Source organism: Thamnophis elegans, chromosome 6 (genome assembly GCF_009769535.1).
Source record: "Thamnophis elegans isolate rThaEle1 chromosome 6, rThaEle1.pri, whole genome shotgun sequence".
Taxonomy (NCBI): Eukaryota; Metazoa; Chordata; class Lepidosauria; order Squamata; family Colubridae; genus Thamnophis; species Thamnophis elegans.
In genome coordinates this window covers 67,383,978-67,400,159 of record NC_045546.1, presented here as the reverse complement: position 1 = coordinate 67,400,159, position 16,182 = coordinate 67,383,978, and the positions used below count along the sequence as shown (strand labels likewise).

General features: G+C 40.8%; 1 protein-coding gene and 1 long non-coding RNA gene across 2 annotated transcripts in view; one reads left to right on the top strand and one right to left on the bottom strand.

Moving 5' to 3' along the window:
* PCDH1 (protocadherin 1) overlaps positions 1–1,403 on the bottom strand; it is a 196,486-nt gene extending 195,083 nt beyond the window's left edge. Inside the window, exon 1 of the mRNA XM_032220189.1 lies at positions 1,246–1,403. The gene's annotated coding sequence lies outside the window, so the exon portion shown is untranslated. The remainder of the gene's footprint in view (positions 1–1,245) is intronic.
* On the top strand, positions 524–6,732 carry LOC116510582. Its single transcript, XR_004255657.1, has 2 exons — positions 524–983; positions 6,273–6,732. It is a non-coding gene; the product is annotated as an uncharacterized LOC116510582 (long non-coding RNA).
* The last annotated feature ends 9,450 nt before the right edge of the window (positions 6,733–16,182 follow it).

Sequence of the window (16,182 nt, the reverse complement as noted above, 5' to 3'; positions counted from 1 at the left end):
CGCCTCACCCTCCTTTCTCCTTCCTCCCGGCTAACCACCTCCTCTAGCTACCGAGGAAAGGTGGCAACCCGACTTATTAAATCCTGTATCCAGTCGAAATTATTTGTGGAAATTCCAGGAGCAACCAGAAGCAAAGTGACCTGTGCAGCCACCACCGCCTGGGTTGGCCAAGCGGCTCCCAATATTTTATGCCAAATGTACCGGTCGGTCGGAGGACTCCTTCATTCGCCCTCTTTGTAATCGTTTCCATCTGCAAGAAAACTGGCATCCATGGCCAAGTCCCCTTCAATCTCCTTTAAGCCAAGCTAGTTGGTGGTGGACCAGAAGGGACATAATTTTCCCGATAAATCCATAAACGGGGGGAAATATAGACTCACAATGTTTATCTGCATACAAGGCAAACTAGATTATCTCTTGAATCTCAACGCTTTACCCTAGAAGTAGCCCCAGTTCCTGGGCGCCATTCTTCGTCTCAATCGTTCTGCCCCTCCCTGAATTCGCGGCCATTTACTTGCCTGAAAAATTAGCAGCTCCGTTTTTGCTGGCTTCCCTCGCGTTTATCAAATAGTAACAGCGGCCAGAAATCTGTAGTGCCCACCGCGTGCCCACCTTTTGGCATTAGGAAAGTTGATTTGTTGCCAGCCGCTCCTACCGCTATCTAAACCTTGGAGTTGTGCGCTTGTATCCACAAGCATGGAACGGTGACAGGATCAAGAAACCAGTTCCGCTCAGCTCTCCGCACGTTATCGTGGACAATGCTCAACACTCCCACTAGGGGCATGCTAGGTCTCCTTCCCAAATTGCTGGTGCGCCTCAGGGGGTGGGGTGGGGTGGATGCACGAGGCCTGTAATTCCATTTCAACTCGTTCCTGGTTCCGGTGAAACAAACGCCGTCTATTACTGCACCTGCTGCGGAAGGAGTTGTGGTTACGCACCTGAAAATGACGTGCCCTTCCTTGTAGCACCAGCTTCAGCGTTTTATAGTAAGAGGAGCTCGTTTACCCCACAAAAACATAGAAGTAACATATTTTTGTGAGATGTGACAAGACTAGGTGAACGTGAAGGATGCCAGGCGCCATTAAACAAGGAAGAAATAACTATAACAGGTCAAATTGCGTATCTTAACCGTATCTCATAGTGGGGGAGTATTATCGTGGGAACCCGGTTTCTGGTTATTAAACATGTATCCTAGGAAGCGCTACTACCCACGTTCATTTTGACAACGGATAATTGATTCTTCTATACCTTTAAGAAGCTAAATGGATTCTATTTCTTTGCCAAAGGCAGAGCACGACGACATTCAGCGTGTTTTCAGTGCCAGGCGCTCAGCTTGTTAGATTCAAGATTGCTGTGTACCTACAGGTCTGCCACGTCAGAAGGCAGGTCATGTGAGCTCTCCGTAGAGCTAGTTCAGACAGGGCAGAAGAGGGTAGGGCTTACCTGTTAATAGGCTTTTGGATTGTTTTCCAAATGAGCGGGGTGGTTCCTCTCGGTGGTGGAGGAAGAGACCATTTCTCTGAAATGTTGTAGATTGCCCTTAGTTTATGTAAAAATTTCCACCAATTTAGTAAACATACAAACCAAACAGAACAGAAACCAATTATATTTTTCCACATCTCAAAATTATTTGCTATGAACCTGTTGCATCTCTCCTCTTTTTTCCCCATAATGATCCATTTTGTTTGCATTACCCAATGCACCATCTAGATAGAGGCTGTTTTGTTTCCTGGTGGAATGGCTGCCTTTAGACCATTCTTTCTTTGTAGGAGCAAGGCTTTCAAGGATGTTGGATTTTTCATCCAAATGTCAGTTCCCTCCCTTGTTCCTGCTCCCATTAAAAGTTCCTTTTTCTGCTCCTATATTATATTCTATATTGATATTAATACATGCATTTCACATTTTATTAAAAATATTTAAAATCCAAAGCCAAGTCAAATATTTTTTTAAATGCATCACACCATTAATTCATATATAAGGAACGTATTTATAGTACCTACATGTATATCTATAAAGTTTATTTATGGATGGATGGGTGGTGCCTTCAAGTCACTGTTGACTCCTGATGGTTATCTGGACAAGTCCTGCAGTTTTCTTGGTAAAATTTCAGAAGTAGTCTTAAATGGAAAAAAAGTTTCCTCCGCGGGTTCGGATTTCCTCGCTGGGAGAGCGTCACTGGCTGGGTGAAAGAATTTAGGATCGAAGCAAGTTGAGTTGAAAGCAAGTTGTCTTTATTATTTTCAGGAAAGCAAAACCAACAATGATAACACCTATATACAGTAAGCGTACATTTTTATACCATTTTCCTCTTTGAAGTCCTTTTGTTTTCTTTGTGCTATTGTTTTATCGCTTTTGTGTGTGCCCTTGCTAATGGTTCTAATCCTGTCTTGCATTTTGTTATTCTCTGCCATAAAGTAATCCCCATGAGGCAAGGATAAGCCTTAGTGTCTTCTGGTGTATTTCCCGTTTTACATCTTCTTTGACCTTTCGCTATTTCAAAGGTAGCGTCTTCCTGCACGGCCTGGGTCTTTGTATTATTTTGTACTCTGCACCTGTTTCTAATTGTCCTGATATCCTGATAATTATTCTCAGGAGGTTCTTTTTAGAATGTATGCTGGCTTTGTTATTCCAGTGACTTCTAATTTGATTATGGGCTGTACTGGTCTTCCTAGTACAACACTGTCTCGGTGAAGTTCCCTTCTTACAGTGGTTTCTATTTGCCTCTCTTAGGATGGAGAAAGAGAGACTATTAAGTTGGGGCAGATAAAAGAGGCAGGACGCTGATTCTACAACTAACAGCTCTTTATTCAATAGATCAGCAACTTGCCTGTCTGACAGCTTGCCCTTTTATAGGGAGCTGTGAGGCAGCTCAACCAATGAGATTCAATTATTTTTCCCACCGTAATGGTAGACCTGAGTGAAGTCTTCGTAACCTTGGCTTCACTCCCTTATTAATATTCAACACCCCTTCCCTCTGGGAAAGAATATTGCCCAATTAGTGACTGATAAAGTTGAGGTAGTCACATAGGTAGGTGGGGCAACAGTGGGCTCGTTCTGACCTGCACAACTCAGTTGGAATGGCGGCGATGGCCTGGTCAGTCGGGTCTGCTGCCACTCCTGAGTCAGCCAATGGAAATGCCTGGAACTTATTTCAGGGCATGGCTGGCTCACTTGGAACTGTTTCTCCGAGAGCTCTTTGGTGGATTTCTGGCTCCTCTGGTGCATAATTCCATTGGCTACTCGGGTTTGAGTCTATTGTAGGTGGAGTTTTGGATTGTTTGCTAGTTTTTATAGGGACTCGGCTTTTCTTGGTTGGAGCTATTTCTGGTTGCCTTAGAACTGAGGTTCCTAGTCAACCCTGGAGTTGATCTACATGCCTTCTCCATAGCCTACTGTCCTCTAGTTCCACCCTATATCCGCAGGGCCCTGTGATTCCTACCACCTTGGCACTCCCAGCATAGTTGTGGGCATACATGTCCCCTACGCTGAATGACCGGAGCTGGCTGGTCGAATCAGTGGGTGCTTCAGTATAATAGTTGGGGTGTCGCCGGTCTAATTGTGATTGTAGCTGGCAACCCATTAATAAGTTTGACAGGCTTCTGTTTCTTATGGCTCTAGGGGTAATGTACTGGACTAAAAGGAATTTGTCGATTCTGGCCTGCCAATCTCCCGGGCCCCTCCTTGCTAGGGCTTCTTTTGCAGATCGCATCATTCTCTCCACTTGACCATTGCTAGCCGGATGGAATGGTGCAACCAGGGCATGTTGAATTCCCTGTTCTGCCAAGAACATTTCAAATTGAGTGGCTGTGAATTGAGGGCCATTGTCTGAGACCAGAACGTCTGGTAGGCCATGAGTGGAGAAAAGTCTCTAATACTTTAATGACCACCTCTGCCATTGTAGAGATCATAAGTATTATCTCAAGCCACTTCGAGTAAGCGTCGACATCTACTAGGAATGTTTGGCCTTGAAGTGGGCCAGCAAAATCAATGTTCATCGTCGATCAGGGTGCTTTTAGCGTTGTTCTGACCTAGGCTTCCTTAAAAAGCATGAAGAGAGTCTTGGTCCCGACAAAACCTCTTTTATTTACATGATTGTGTGTTCCTTTCATTCACAGCCAGCAAGTCTTGGCAAACAGTCTTTCAGAGGAATATTTATCAACACGAACCTTATCTTACTTGGAGAGCTGCCAGATAACTAGTTTCCAAACGCAGGGCAAGGCAACCCTTGACACAAAGTCTCTTATAGTCACAAACAGAACTTTCCACTCTTGAAACAAGGAACGAACAAAGGAACAAATTGTTTCTTGCAAAAGCCCACACCCCGTTTGCTCTTCTTTTGTTTCCTATGGGAGGTGCCAATCATCTCCAAGGTGTGGCTTTACTCCCAAGTTGCCCCTGCTTTCTTAGTTGTTCTTGTCTTCTGGCAGCTCTGCACATGCGTATACTGGGAACAGGCTCCAACTGTTCCTCTGCCTCACTGCTGTCTAGCTCCCACTCTGCCTCCGATGCAGAGCCCTCATCTGAGCTTTCCTCAGCCCCCAGGACTGGCCAGGTAGGAAGAACAATGAATCTTTTCTTTTTTACTCTTAGTTCTTTAAGAGTTTTCAGGCTCTTTTGAGAATGGTAAATTTTCGAGATCTTTCTAACACTGCAGTATTTCTTTTCTTCTACTCCTGGGTCTTCCTACCACATGTAACTGCATAAATTAACTGCATCTTCTTTGGTCAGCCCCAACGTCTGAATCATTTTACTGTGATAAAGCAGGATAAAATGTGAATTAAAATATAAAAGTGAGACATGGCAGAAAGAAGATATAAAGACCTGCTTTTAAGACATGTACAAAACAGGAAATGTCAAAAGCCCAAAATCACAGAGTTCAGCTAAAGTTCTTACAAAGCCACATAGCCATTACCTGTAGCCCAAGACAAAAGGGGAAGTAAGACAGTATCTACTTATAAGGCTTTTTTTTCTCAAGATAACCAATATGAAATGGGTTAAGTGTTTCCATGTTGCGCTGCTTTTGAGAATATATAAGAATGTGTGCTTCTGAAAAGGGGCGTGGCATCACAGTGGAACTGTCAGACTTTCCTGAGATCCTGGGATTGCCATTGAATTCTGGTCATCCGGACGGTCCATTCGGACCTAAACCATTTCGTAGAGATGGTGATAGGTAGGGGTATGTCCTGCCGATCCCAGAGACACCCGCAAAGTCTCTGGTGATCCGGGAAAAAGCCCCTCTTGCCGGCGACTAAGAGTCAGCCTCTCAGCTGCTGAAACTACTGACCACCCCGAATGTAAGCGCTGGAGCGAAGCATGTCGATTTGGTGAGAGTTTTATTTTATTTTATTTTTTTGTTGGAGGGAGAATACCCTAAAACTTGGAGACTTTACTTAAAGAAAGAAAGACTGATAAGAAAATAAGCAGCGGATGTAAGAAATAGTTAATTGAAGGTTTCCTCCCCCCACCCCTTTTTAATGCCGGAAGCCTGACTGGATTTAAGAAGCGATTTGATTTTGACTTGGATTTTGACTTGGACTAGCTCACTGTGCTTTTCTTCTTACTTGCTTTGTTGGACCTTTTGGAATTATTGTTACAATTAAGTTGGAATTGACCTAGAAATCTTTCCTTTTTTATTAATCACTTTCTTTCTTTTTTGGAGAAAGTTAAAGCAGTGTGTAACAGTGTAACAAGGATTGAGATTGAAACAAGTATCACTGCCACCTAGTGGTTTTGGAATAATGTTTTGTTTTTTGCAAGAATGTTTGGAGAGAAGCTGTACAAGGCTATTCAGTTAGATAAGATAATGGGAGAAACACAGAAAAACACAGCTATTTCTTGGAAACTATCAGTAGCTGAGAAAATTTCTCTGAAAGAATAAACATTTTTTTCCTTTTAAAGGGGGAAGCTTAGAGCAGTGTTTTTCAACCACTGTGCCGCGGCACACTAGTGTGCCGTGACATAGTATAAGGTGTGCCGTGGGAAAATTACTTTATATATAGTCAATATAGGCACAGAGTTAAAATTTTTTAACATTTTCTAATGGTGGTGTGCCTCGTGATTTTTTTCATGAAAAAGTGTGCCTGCACAAAAAAGGTTGAAAAACACTGGCTTAGAGTGACCTTGGAAAGGCTTTCACCCTATAAAGACTTTGAACTTTTTTTTTTGCTCCTCTTTGGTGGCAGTGTTTATCTTACCTTGTTTTGGAAGATGTGGTTTCACTCTGTCTAATTCTTCTGTTTTGATTTTGACTTTTTTTTCTTTTTCCCTTTTGTTAGAGTGTTCAAGAATGATGGACTAAGGGAAATTTCAACAATTTTTTCTCCTTTTTTAAATTACCCTCTTCTTCCTTTTTTTTCCTTTTCATGACTTTTTGCATTGAAGAGATTAAAGAATTTTTATTTTTTATTTTTCATTTTTCCCTTCCTGATTTTTGGTTACAAAAAATTGAAGAAAGGGATGAAGAAAGAGAGAAGAAAATGGATAGTAGATTGAATATAGTGGAAAAAGACAACAGCGGAAGACTGGGATGGGAAATGGATCGGTCAGATTTTTTTTAAGATTTCAAAACATAGAAGAAGAAAAAGATGAGGACTTGGCACAAATAATATCAGAATTACTGAAAAATGTGTTAGAGATAACCCAAGAGAAGATGACTGATGGCGTAGACAAGGTGTTTCGAGTCTACATGAGATACGCAGCGAGAAATTGACTCCCGAGGGAAGTCCATGTAAGATTCACTAAGAAAATAATTAAATCACAAATTCTACAGAAAACAAGAGATAGAAAATTGGAATATAAAGGGAAGGAAATTGTAGTGTTGAAACAAATCCCAAGAAGAGTGAGAGAGACGAAAAGAATATATCAATTCCTGACTAAGATTCTACTTAAGAAAGGCGCTAACTACAGATGGCTTATACCAGAAAGTTTAATATTTACATGGCAAGGACAAAGATACAGAATAGACACAACTGATAAGGCAGAAGCATTTTTCAATGAACATTTGAGAGGAAAGGATGAGAAGGATGAGAAGACCAGAAGAGAAGATCCATTGGTAGACTTGCAAGAGGCATGTGCAGTTGAGATGGAGGAACTTGGAAGGTGTGGTAGGTGGGATTCAAACAGAGGAGGGAGCTACAGGCGGCGTTGACATCAGAGAACAACGAGAACAGAGATCAACTAGAGCTACAAATCCTAATTATAAAATATAGATATGGAAGAAAAAAATGATCTCAATTAATATAAATGGACTTAACTCTGCAATTAACAGAAGAAAAATATTTCATAAATTAGAAAAATTAAAATTGGACATAATCTGTTTACAAGAGGTTCATATTCAAAAACAGCATGAACATTTATTGGTGCAAACAAAATTTGGGAAATCATTTACAGCATTGGCAAGCTGTAAGAAAAGAGGAGTGATCATCTATATTAAAGATATAATTCCACCAAAACAAATTTATACAGATGACGAGGGAAAAATCTTGATGGTGGAAATTATGGACAATTCGAAGAAAATACTTTTAATTGCAATATATGCCCCCAATGACAAATAAGATGAATTTTACAGAAAAGTACATAGGAAAATAATTGAATTGGACTATAATGATATTTGCATGATGGGAGATTTTAATGGAATTGTAGATCAAAATCTGGATTATAAAACAGAAAAAATTACCAAGATAAATAGAAAACCGCTACCCAAAGCCTTTTTTTAAAATGACAGATGAAATAAATCTTAGAGATGTTTAGAGAGAAAGAAATCATACCAAAAAACAATATACTTTTTTATTCCAATAGACATTTATTATACTCCAGAATCGACATGATGTGGGCCACAACAGAACTGATTTGTAAGATACAGGAACTTGAAACTGAAACAAGTACTTGGGAAGATCATAATCCAATTATAATTAAATGGAAAGGACAAAGAAAGAGATCCAGAAGGACATTAAATAATACGATATTAAAAGAGAAGGATTTTGTACAGAAAATGAAAAAAGAATTGGCCTTTTTCTTTAAAGAAAATAGAAAGGAAGATACATTGATGCAGAGCCTTTGAGATACAATGAAGGCTTATACTAGAGGTTTGATAATAGACTATACAAGAAAGAGAAATATAAAGAAAATACAATGTCTTAAAGGCTCAGAGAATGACTACAAGGCCCTTGAAAAAGAGCTACAGAATTCACCACAAAAAAAGAATATCAAAATAAAAATGGATATAAATAAACACAAAATGTACTTACTGGAAAAAGAGGAATTAGCACAAAAAATTAGAGGAGCTAAACAGAACTATTTTGAAAATGCTAATAAACCAGGCAGATGGTTGGTGTACAAATTGAAAAAAGAAAAAGAATCAAAGAAAATGTTGCAATTTTAAAAAATCAAGGGCAAATTTGCTATGGAATGGTAGAGAAGAAGAAAATGATACAAGATTATTATGGTAAGCTGTATGAACAAGAGAATCTAGAAGAGGGAGGAGTTAAACAATACTTACAAGAAACCAATCTTCCCTAGATACCTAAAGAAATGGATGCAATATTAGAAAGTAGAATAACTATGATGGAATTAACTGAAGCATTTAAAAAACAAAATATCGGTAAGACTCCAGGTCCAGATGGGCTGTCTGCCGAATTCTATAAGACTTTTCAAGATTTGTTGTTCATTCCACTACTGGAAGTTATGAATGAGGCGATGTCAGAGAGTAGGATACCCAAATCATGGTCAGAGGCATATATTATGCTCCTACCGAAAAAGGAGGCTGATTTATCCCAAATTAAGAACTATACACCCATCTCCTTTTTGAATTCAGACTATAAGTTATTTGCTTCGATACTAGCAGAAAGACTTAAAAAATATTTAAATGGTTTTATTCACCCTGACCAAAATAGGTTTCTACCAAAAAGACAAATTAAAGATAATATGAGAATAATTTTGAATACATTGGAGTATTATGAGGCGCACCCTGAAAAACAAATGGCTTTGATCTTCTTAGATGCCCAAAAAGCATTTCACAACGTGAACTGGTGATTTATGTTCTTACAATTGGAACAGATGAATTTTGGTAAATTCACATAAGACATTCGAACTATATACACTGCTCAAAAAAATAAAGGGAACACTTACAACACAATGTAACTCCAAGTCAATCACACTTCTGTGAAATCAAACTGTCCATTTAGGTAGCAACACTGATTGAAAATCAATTTCACATGCTGTTGTGCACATGGTATAGACAACAGGTGGAAAGCATAGGCAGTTAGCAAGACATCCCCAGTAAAGGAGTGGTTCTGCAGGTGGTGATCACAGACCACTTCTCAGTTCCTATGCTTTCTGGCTGATGGTTTGGTCATTTTTGAATGCTGGTGGTGCTTTCACACTAGTGGTAGCATGAGACAGAGTCTACAACCCACACAAGTGGCTCAGGTAGTGCAGCTCATCCAGGAGAGCACATCAATGCGAGCTGTGGCAAGAAGATTTGCTGTAGTGTAGTGTCCAGAGCATGGAGGCGCTACCAGGAGACAGGCCAGTACATCAGGAGACGTGGAGGAGGCCGTAGGAAGGCAACAACCCAGCATCAGGACCGCTACCTCCGCCTTTGTGCAAGGAGGAACAGGAGGAGCACTGCCAGAGCCCTGCAAAATGACCTCCAGCGGGCCACAAATGTGGATGTGGCTGTTCAAACGGTCAGAAACAGACTCCATGAGGGTGGTATGAGGGCCCGACGTCCACAGGTGAGGGTTGTGCTTACAGCCCAACACCGTGCAGGACGTTTGGCATTTGCCAGAGAACACCAAGATTGGCAAATTCACCACTGATGCCCTGTGGCACTAAAATTGATTGAGAGAATGGAAGAATATGGGAATGTACAGTTGCAAGAAAAAGTATGTGAACCCTTTGGGATTACATGGAGTTTTGCATGAATTGGTCATAAAATGAGCCAAGGTGGCGCAGTGGTTAAATGCAGCACTGCAGGCTACTTCAGCTGACTGCAGTTCTGCAGTTCGGCTGTTCAAATCTCACCGGCTCAGGGTTGACTCAGCCTTCCATCCTTCGGTGGGTAAAATGAGGACCTGGATTGTTGTTGGGGGCAATATGCTAACTCTGTAAACCACTTAGAGAGGGCTGAAAGCCCTATGAAGTGGTATATAAGTCTAACTGCTACTGCTAAAATGTGCTCTGAACTTCATCTAAATCACAACAAGTACAAGTACAACAATAGACAAACACAGTCTGCTGAAAATAATACTACACAAACATTAGATGTTGCCATGGTTTAATTGCACATAACATGTAAACAATCACAGTGCAGGGAGGAAAAAGTATGTGAGCCCCTAGCCTAATGACGTCTCCAAGAGCTAATGTGTCCACGGTAAGACAGACTGTCTACAAATGGAGAAAGTTTAGCACTCTTGCTACTCTCCCTAGGTGTGGTCGTCCTGTAAAAATGACTGCAAGAGCACAGTGCAGAATGCTTCATGAGGTAAAGAAGAATCCTAGAGTGTCAGCTAAAGACCTACAGAAATCTCTGGCACATGCTAACATTTTTTTACTATTAAACTGTTTTATTTCATTTTCATTTTCCTTTTTATACAATCACTTAAATACTGTGCAGTTAAGAAAGCAATAAACACAACTCATAACACTTCTATCCTCCATACACCCTTTCTTCTCCCCCTCCAACTTTCATTTCTCCCCTCCAGCCTTCTCCTCTTCTACTTCCCCTCCCCCTCAGACATTCCTTTCTCCCCTTCCCTCCATCTCACCCTCCTTACATTCCCCTCTCACTCCCTCTTGACTCCTCCCTCTTCTTTCCCTCTACTCCTCACTTCGGTGTATTTCTACTGTTCATTAATCTATTCACTTTGTAATTTACACTAAAATTATAAGAAAAGGAAAAAAAAGGAAAATAAAAGGAAAAGAGAAAAAAAAGAAAAAAGAGCAACAGTATACAAGTGCATTCATTGTTTTGGAAATTGATTCTATATTTCCCCCCTCCCCCCTCCCCCCCGTGAACCCCCCTCCCTAGCCCCCATCTGGCTTCCCAGGTCCCATTCCCGACATAACTCTTTATCAAGCACAGTCTGGAGTATATTAAAACCAATTAGATTAGAAATTAAAAAATAAAAATTAAAGGAAAAAAGAAAGGAATATTAAAATAAAAAATAAAAAAACCCAAAAAAAGAAAATAAAAGAGAAAAATCAATAAACTCTCTACCTTAAGCTCAGCTTCCCATCATTATTAAAACTTAAGCGGTGTGCATCATTCCTAATCTCAATTAATTTATTACTTGCAGGATTTCAAACTATGTTGAAACCAAGCGAGTTAATCAAATAAAATTCTACTCTAGCTAGGGGCCTTATCTCTTTATCTGAATATGCGTACCTTTAATTTGTCCCTTTTACCTTCTTCTCTATAAAGCAATTTAAACACCTCAAATATTTCTCTCGGTTTCCATTCCAAGTCCTCTCATCCTGCCTCTACCCGTGTCCATATATATATTTTATTATCATCCGTACTCCTCTCATATTTGCTCCGCCTTCCTTCGAACTCCCTGAGTATCTCCTTCCAAACATTATATTCAAATAAGAATTTCTATAAAAATCAACATACTTTCTGGCTCAAAATAAGCTCTAATTAAACCTTCACTACCCTCCAGTCTGCGCCACCCTTCCCAACTCCATTCAAGCTAAACCACAATCCAAAAGCATCACAATCTCCGCCCTCCTCGCCCTAGAGAATAAAACATAAACAACTTATATAAAAATTCAAAATTATCCATCAAGTCTTTTTCAAGTCCCATGCTAACATTTTTGTTGACACATCTACAATAAGGAAAACATTAAACAAGAATGGAATATATGGGAGGACACCACGGAGGAAGCCATTGCTGTCCAAAAAAAAAATATTGCAGCACGTTTGAAGTTTGCAAAAGAGCACCTGGATGTTCCACAGCACTACTGGCAAAATATACTGTGGACAGATGAAACCAAAATTGAGTTGTTTGGGAAAAACACACAATACTATGTGTGGAGAAAAAAAGGCACAGCACACCAACATCAAAATCTCATCCCCACTGTAAAACATGGCGGAGGGAGCATCATGGTTTGGGGCTGGTTTGCTGCCTCAGGGCCTGGACGGATTGTTGTCATTGATGGGAAAATGAATTCCAGAGTTTATCAAGACATTTTGCAGGAAAACGTACGACCATCTGTCGGCCAACTGAAGCTCCGCAGGGGATGGGTGATGCAACAGGACAATGACCCAAAGCATACAAGTAAGTCAACACAAAAATGGCTTCAACAGCACAGAATACACCCTCTGGAGTGGCCCAGTCAGAGTCCTGACCTCAACCCGATTGAAATGCTGTGGCATGACCTTAAGAGAGCGATTCACACCAGACATCCCAAGAATATTGCTACACTGAAACAGTTTTGTGAAGAGGAGTGGTCCACAATTACTCCAGATCGTTGTGCAGGTCTGATCTGCAACTACAAGAAACATTTGGTTGAGGTTATTGCTGCCAAAGGAGGGTCAACCAGTTATTAAGTCCAAGGGTTCACATACTTTTTCCTCCCTGCACTGTGAATATTTACATGTTATGTGCAATTAAACCATGGCAACATCTAATGTTTGTGTAGTATTATTTTCAGCAGACTGTGTTTTTCCATTGTTGTGTCTTAGATGAAGTTCAGAGCACATTTTATGACCAATTCATGCAAAACTCCACATAATCCCAAGGGGTTCACATACTTTTTCTTGCAACTGTAGCTGGTTTGAAAATAAAGACAAAATGAAAATTTTGACAAAGAATATAACATCGAGACAAAAGGAAGAATTGGCAGAAGCATTGGAGATCCAAGTTACAAACAAGGTGTCATGGCTGCTTCCCTCAGTAACTAAGATGTTGGAGATGTGGTTCTCTCGATGCTACATATTTTCATATATGGTGGACCTGCCAAAAGGTTAAGGCATTTTGGATAAAAATATGGTGGATTATGCAAAATATCTTTAAAAGAAGGATAAAGTTTACTCCTCAGTTATTTTTACTAGGTATAAGTACTGACTTTACAGTGGTAGAGACTAAGTTGATTCTGCACCTAATAACGGCAGCAAGACTGTTGGTGGCGCAATACTGGAAGAAGGAAGACTTGCCTACAACTCAAGAATGGACATTGAAAATTACAAATTTAGCCGAGATGGCTAAAATATCGGCATATCTTAAAGATCATTCAAATGAGAGATATAAACGAGACTGGAAAAAATGGATTGACTATATACAAAATAAATATGGGACTAAGAAATTCCAGATAGCCTATGCTTAAGATCAGGAATGATTTAAACTGTTCAAAGTTAGCATAGCAAGAAGAAGCTAAAATCAATGTAGAGATCTTATTAATCCTTTTTTTAATTTCTTTTTTCTCAATATATTTTAGACTGTGTTTGTTAAAAATCTATACCATGTATGGGCTCTGGGAAGTCGGGGGGGAGGTGGGGTGTTGGGGGGAGGGTGGGGGGAGGGAGGGATATATACTAGGTTAGATGCAATGTGTTAGATTTCAATGTAATGCGACTTCACATGTATACTGTTTTTCTTTAATTTCTCTGTAAAAATAGGATAAGATAAGTACATTGACATATAGTGGAAATACACCAAGGGGAGGAGGAGTGGGATAGAAGAAAGATGGGTAGAGAGGGCGGGAGAGAGGATGGGTGGGAGGGTGAGAAGGAAGGGAGGGAGTGGATCGGGAGAGAGGAGTGGTAGAGGGGGAGGGGAAGTAGGGTAGAGGGGGATGATGGAGGGAAGATAGAAAGTTGGAGGGGGTGGAAGAAAGAGGTGTACGGAGAGTGAAAGAGGTATATTGGGTTTCTATTTTTTGGAGTATTGTTGACAAGAGGAATCGCTGCGATTATTGTTTAATGTTGTATGGCTGTGGCTATGCACAGTATATATGTGACTGTATGAAAATGAAAAAATAGAAAATAAAAACCTTTTTCAACAGTAACCAAGAAAGAAACCACTCAACTCCATTTTGCAGAATTAAGAGTACTTTTACTGGTCATGAGTAGATAGTAGCTAGGCAAAGCAAGATCTGAGTCAAAAGCACGCATAATCATAGATATCGATATGTGACCCAATCCCCTCCCCTTGGTAACTCCATCCCATAGTCCAATCCGTACACCCCACAGGTGTCATGTGGGAGATATCTTCAAAAATCATCATCAGGTTGGTATGCCGGACAGTTGGCCTTGGTGGCAACTCCTCTATCTGCAGCATGTGCAGTAGATGGTGAGAACAACTCCCTTTTTACAGTCAGTCCTGCACTGAACAATTCCTCCATCCAAATACCATGCTCCCCTCCCTGTTTCAATGGCAGCCGAAAGCAAGCAGCAAAACAGAGGCTGACATCCAGCCCTCCGTCAGGAAAGGAAATCATCCCTGCAGAAAAAGAACAGACAGACAAGCAACACAAAATAGGAACAAAAAAAAGGTGGAAATGTCAAAGTGAATTCAGGTCATGGCTTGTCAGGGTAGGTAGAGTAGAATTTACGTAAAAGTCGAGGAGCCTTAACGTGGGACCTATCGACCCATTCAGCTTGGGAGAGGGGGGAAATGTTTCCAGGATACTAGATACTGAATTTGATTCCTATGTTTTCTAGAGTTCAAAATCTCTTTAATTTCAAAATGTTGCTCTCCCTCAATGAGAAGAGCGGCCGGTGGTGCAGGTAGAGGAACTCGCAAAGAGGAAGTGTGTTCCGGCTTCAAAAGGTTGACAGGAAACATTGGCTAAACACAGTTAAGGTACTTTGGCAGTTCCAGTCGCACCGACACAGGGTTAATAATCTTTACAATATGAAACGGACCGACGTATTTAGGACCCAGTTTCTTAGACTTCTGGGTAGTTTGGAGAAATTTGGTAGACAAAACACCCGATCTCCAACCTTGTATTCTTTTTGTTTCATTCTCTTCTTGTCAGCCTGTTTCTTATGTGCTCGATGAGCAGAATCCAGTGCCCGGTATGCCAAAGGCCAGATTCTGCAGAGTTGGTCACTCCACTCGGAGAGGGACAGGACTTGTGGTTTTTCTCGTGGTACCTCCGGAATAGGTACAAAATCATGGCCAAACACTACTTTAAACGGGGTAAAACCTGTGCTGCTGTGCACCGAGTTGTTGTAGGCCACTTCAGCATGAGGTAACAACCCAATTATCTTGCTGATAATTAATGAAACATCGGAGGTACTGTTCCAAAACAGAATTAGTCCTCTCACAAGCTCCATTTGTTTAAGGTTGGTGGGTGGAGCTTAGCCCTTGGGCAGAGCCAATCAACTTCAAAAACTCCTTCCAAAATAAGGAGGTGAATTGGACCCCCCTATCTGAGATAATGTGGTCCAGTACGCCATGAGACGATATACATGCGTAATGAATAATTTTGCCAAAGATTTAGCCGACAGAATTTTGGAACAAGGAACAAAATGAACCTGTTTGGAAAACAAGTCCATAACAACCCAAATCACAGTATTTCCTTGACTCTCTGGTAATTCAACAATGAAGTCCATAGATATTTCCTTCCACAGAGCCTCAGGACAGGCCACACCTTGGAGCAGGACCTGGGGCTTCCCTGGTGGGCGTTTTGCAGCAGCACATGTGGGGCAACTGGCCACATAAGACTCAATGTGCTTCTTCAATGAAAGCCTCCCAAATTGCCTTTTAATGAGATGCAGAGTTTTCACAAATCCAAAATGGCCTGCCATGTGTGAATCATGGGCCCGTTGTAGAACCAAAGTTCTAATGGTAGCAGGAACATAGACTCTGGCTCCTATCCAAGGTAGACCATCTTTTATGGTACACTCATTTGAATGTTGTTTAAACCATTCATCGGACTCAAGGCCCTCCTTGAGTTTGAAGATGAGGTCCTTTGTGACCTCAAAATTAGAGTTACTCTGGCTTCTGGTGACCACCAGAGCAGCAAGACTCTTCGCTGGGATGACTGGGTGAACCACGCTAAGCTTTGAGCTGTTGTATTGTTGGAGTCTGGATAGAGCATCTACCATAAAGTTCTTCCCCCCTGGGATATACTTTAAAGTGAAGTTGAACCTGTTGAAATGTGCCCATTTCATCTGTTTAGGAAATAACTTCCGAGGGGTCTTTAATGCCTCCAAATTCTTGTGATCAGTCCATACCT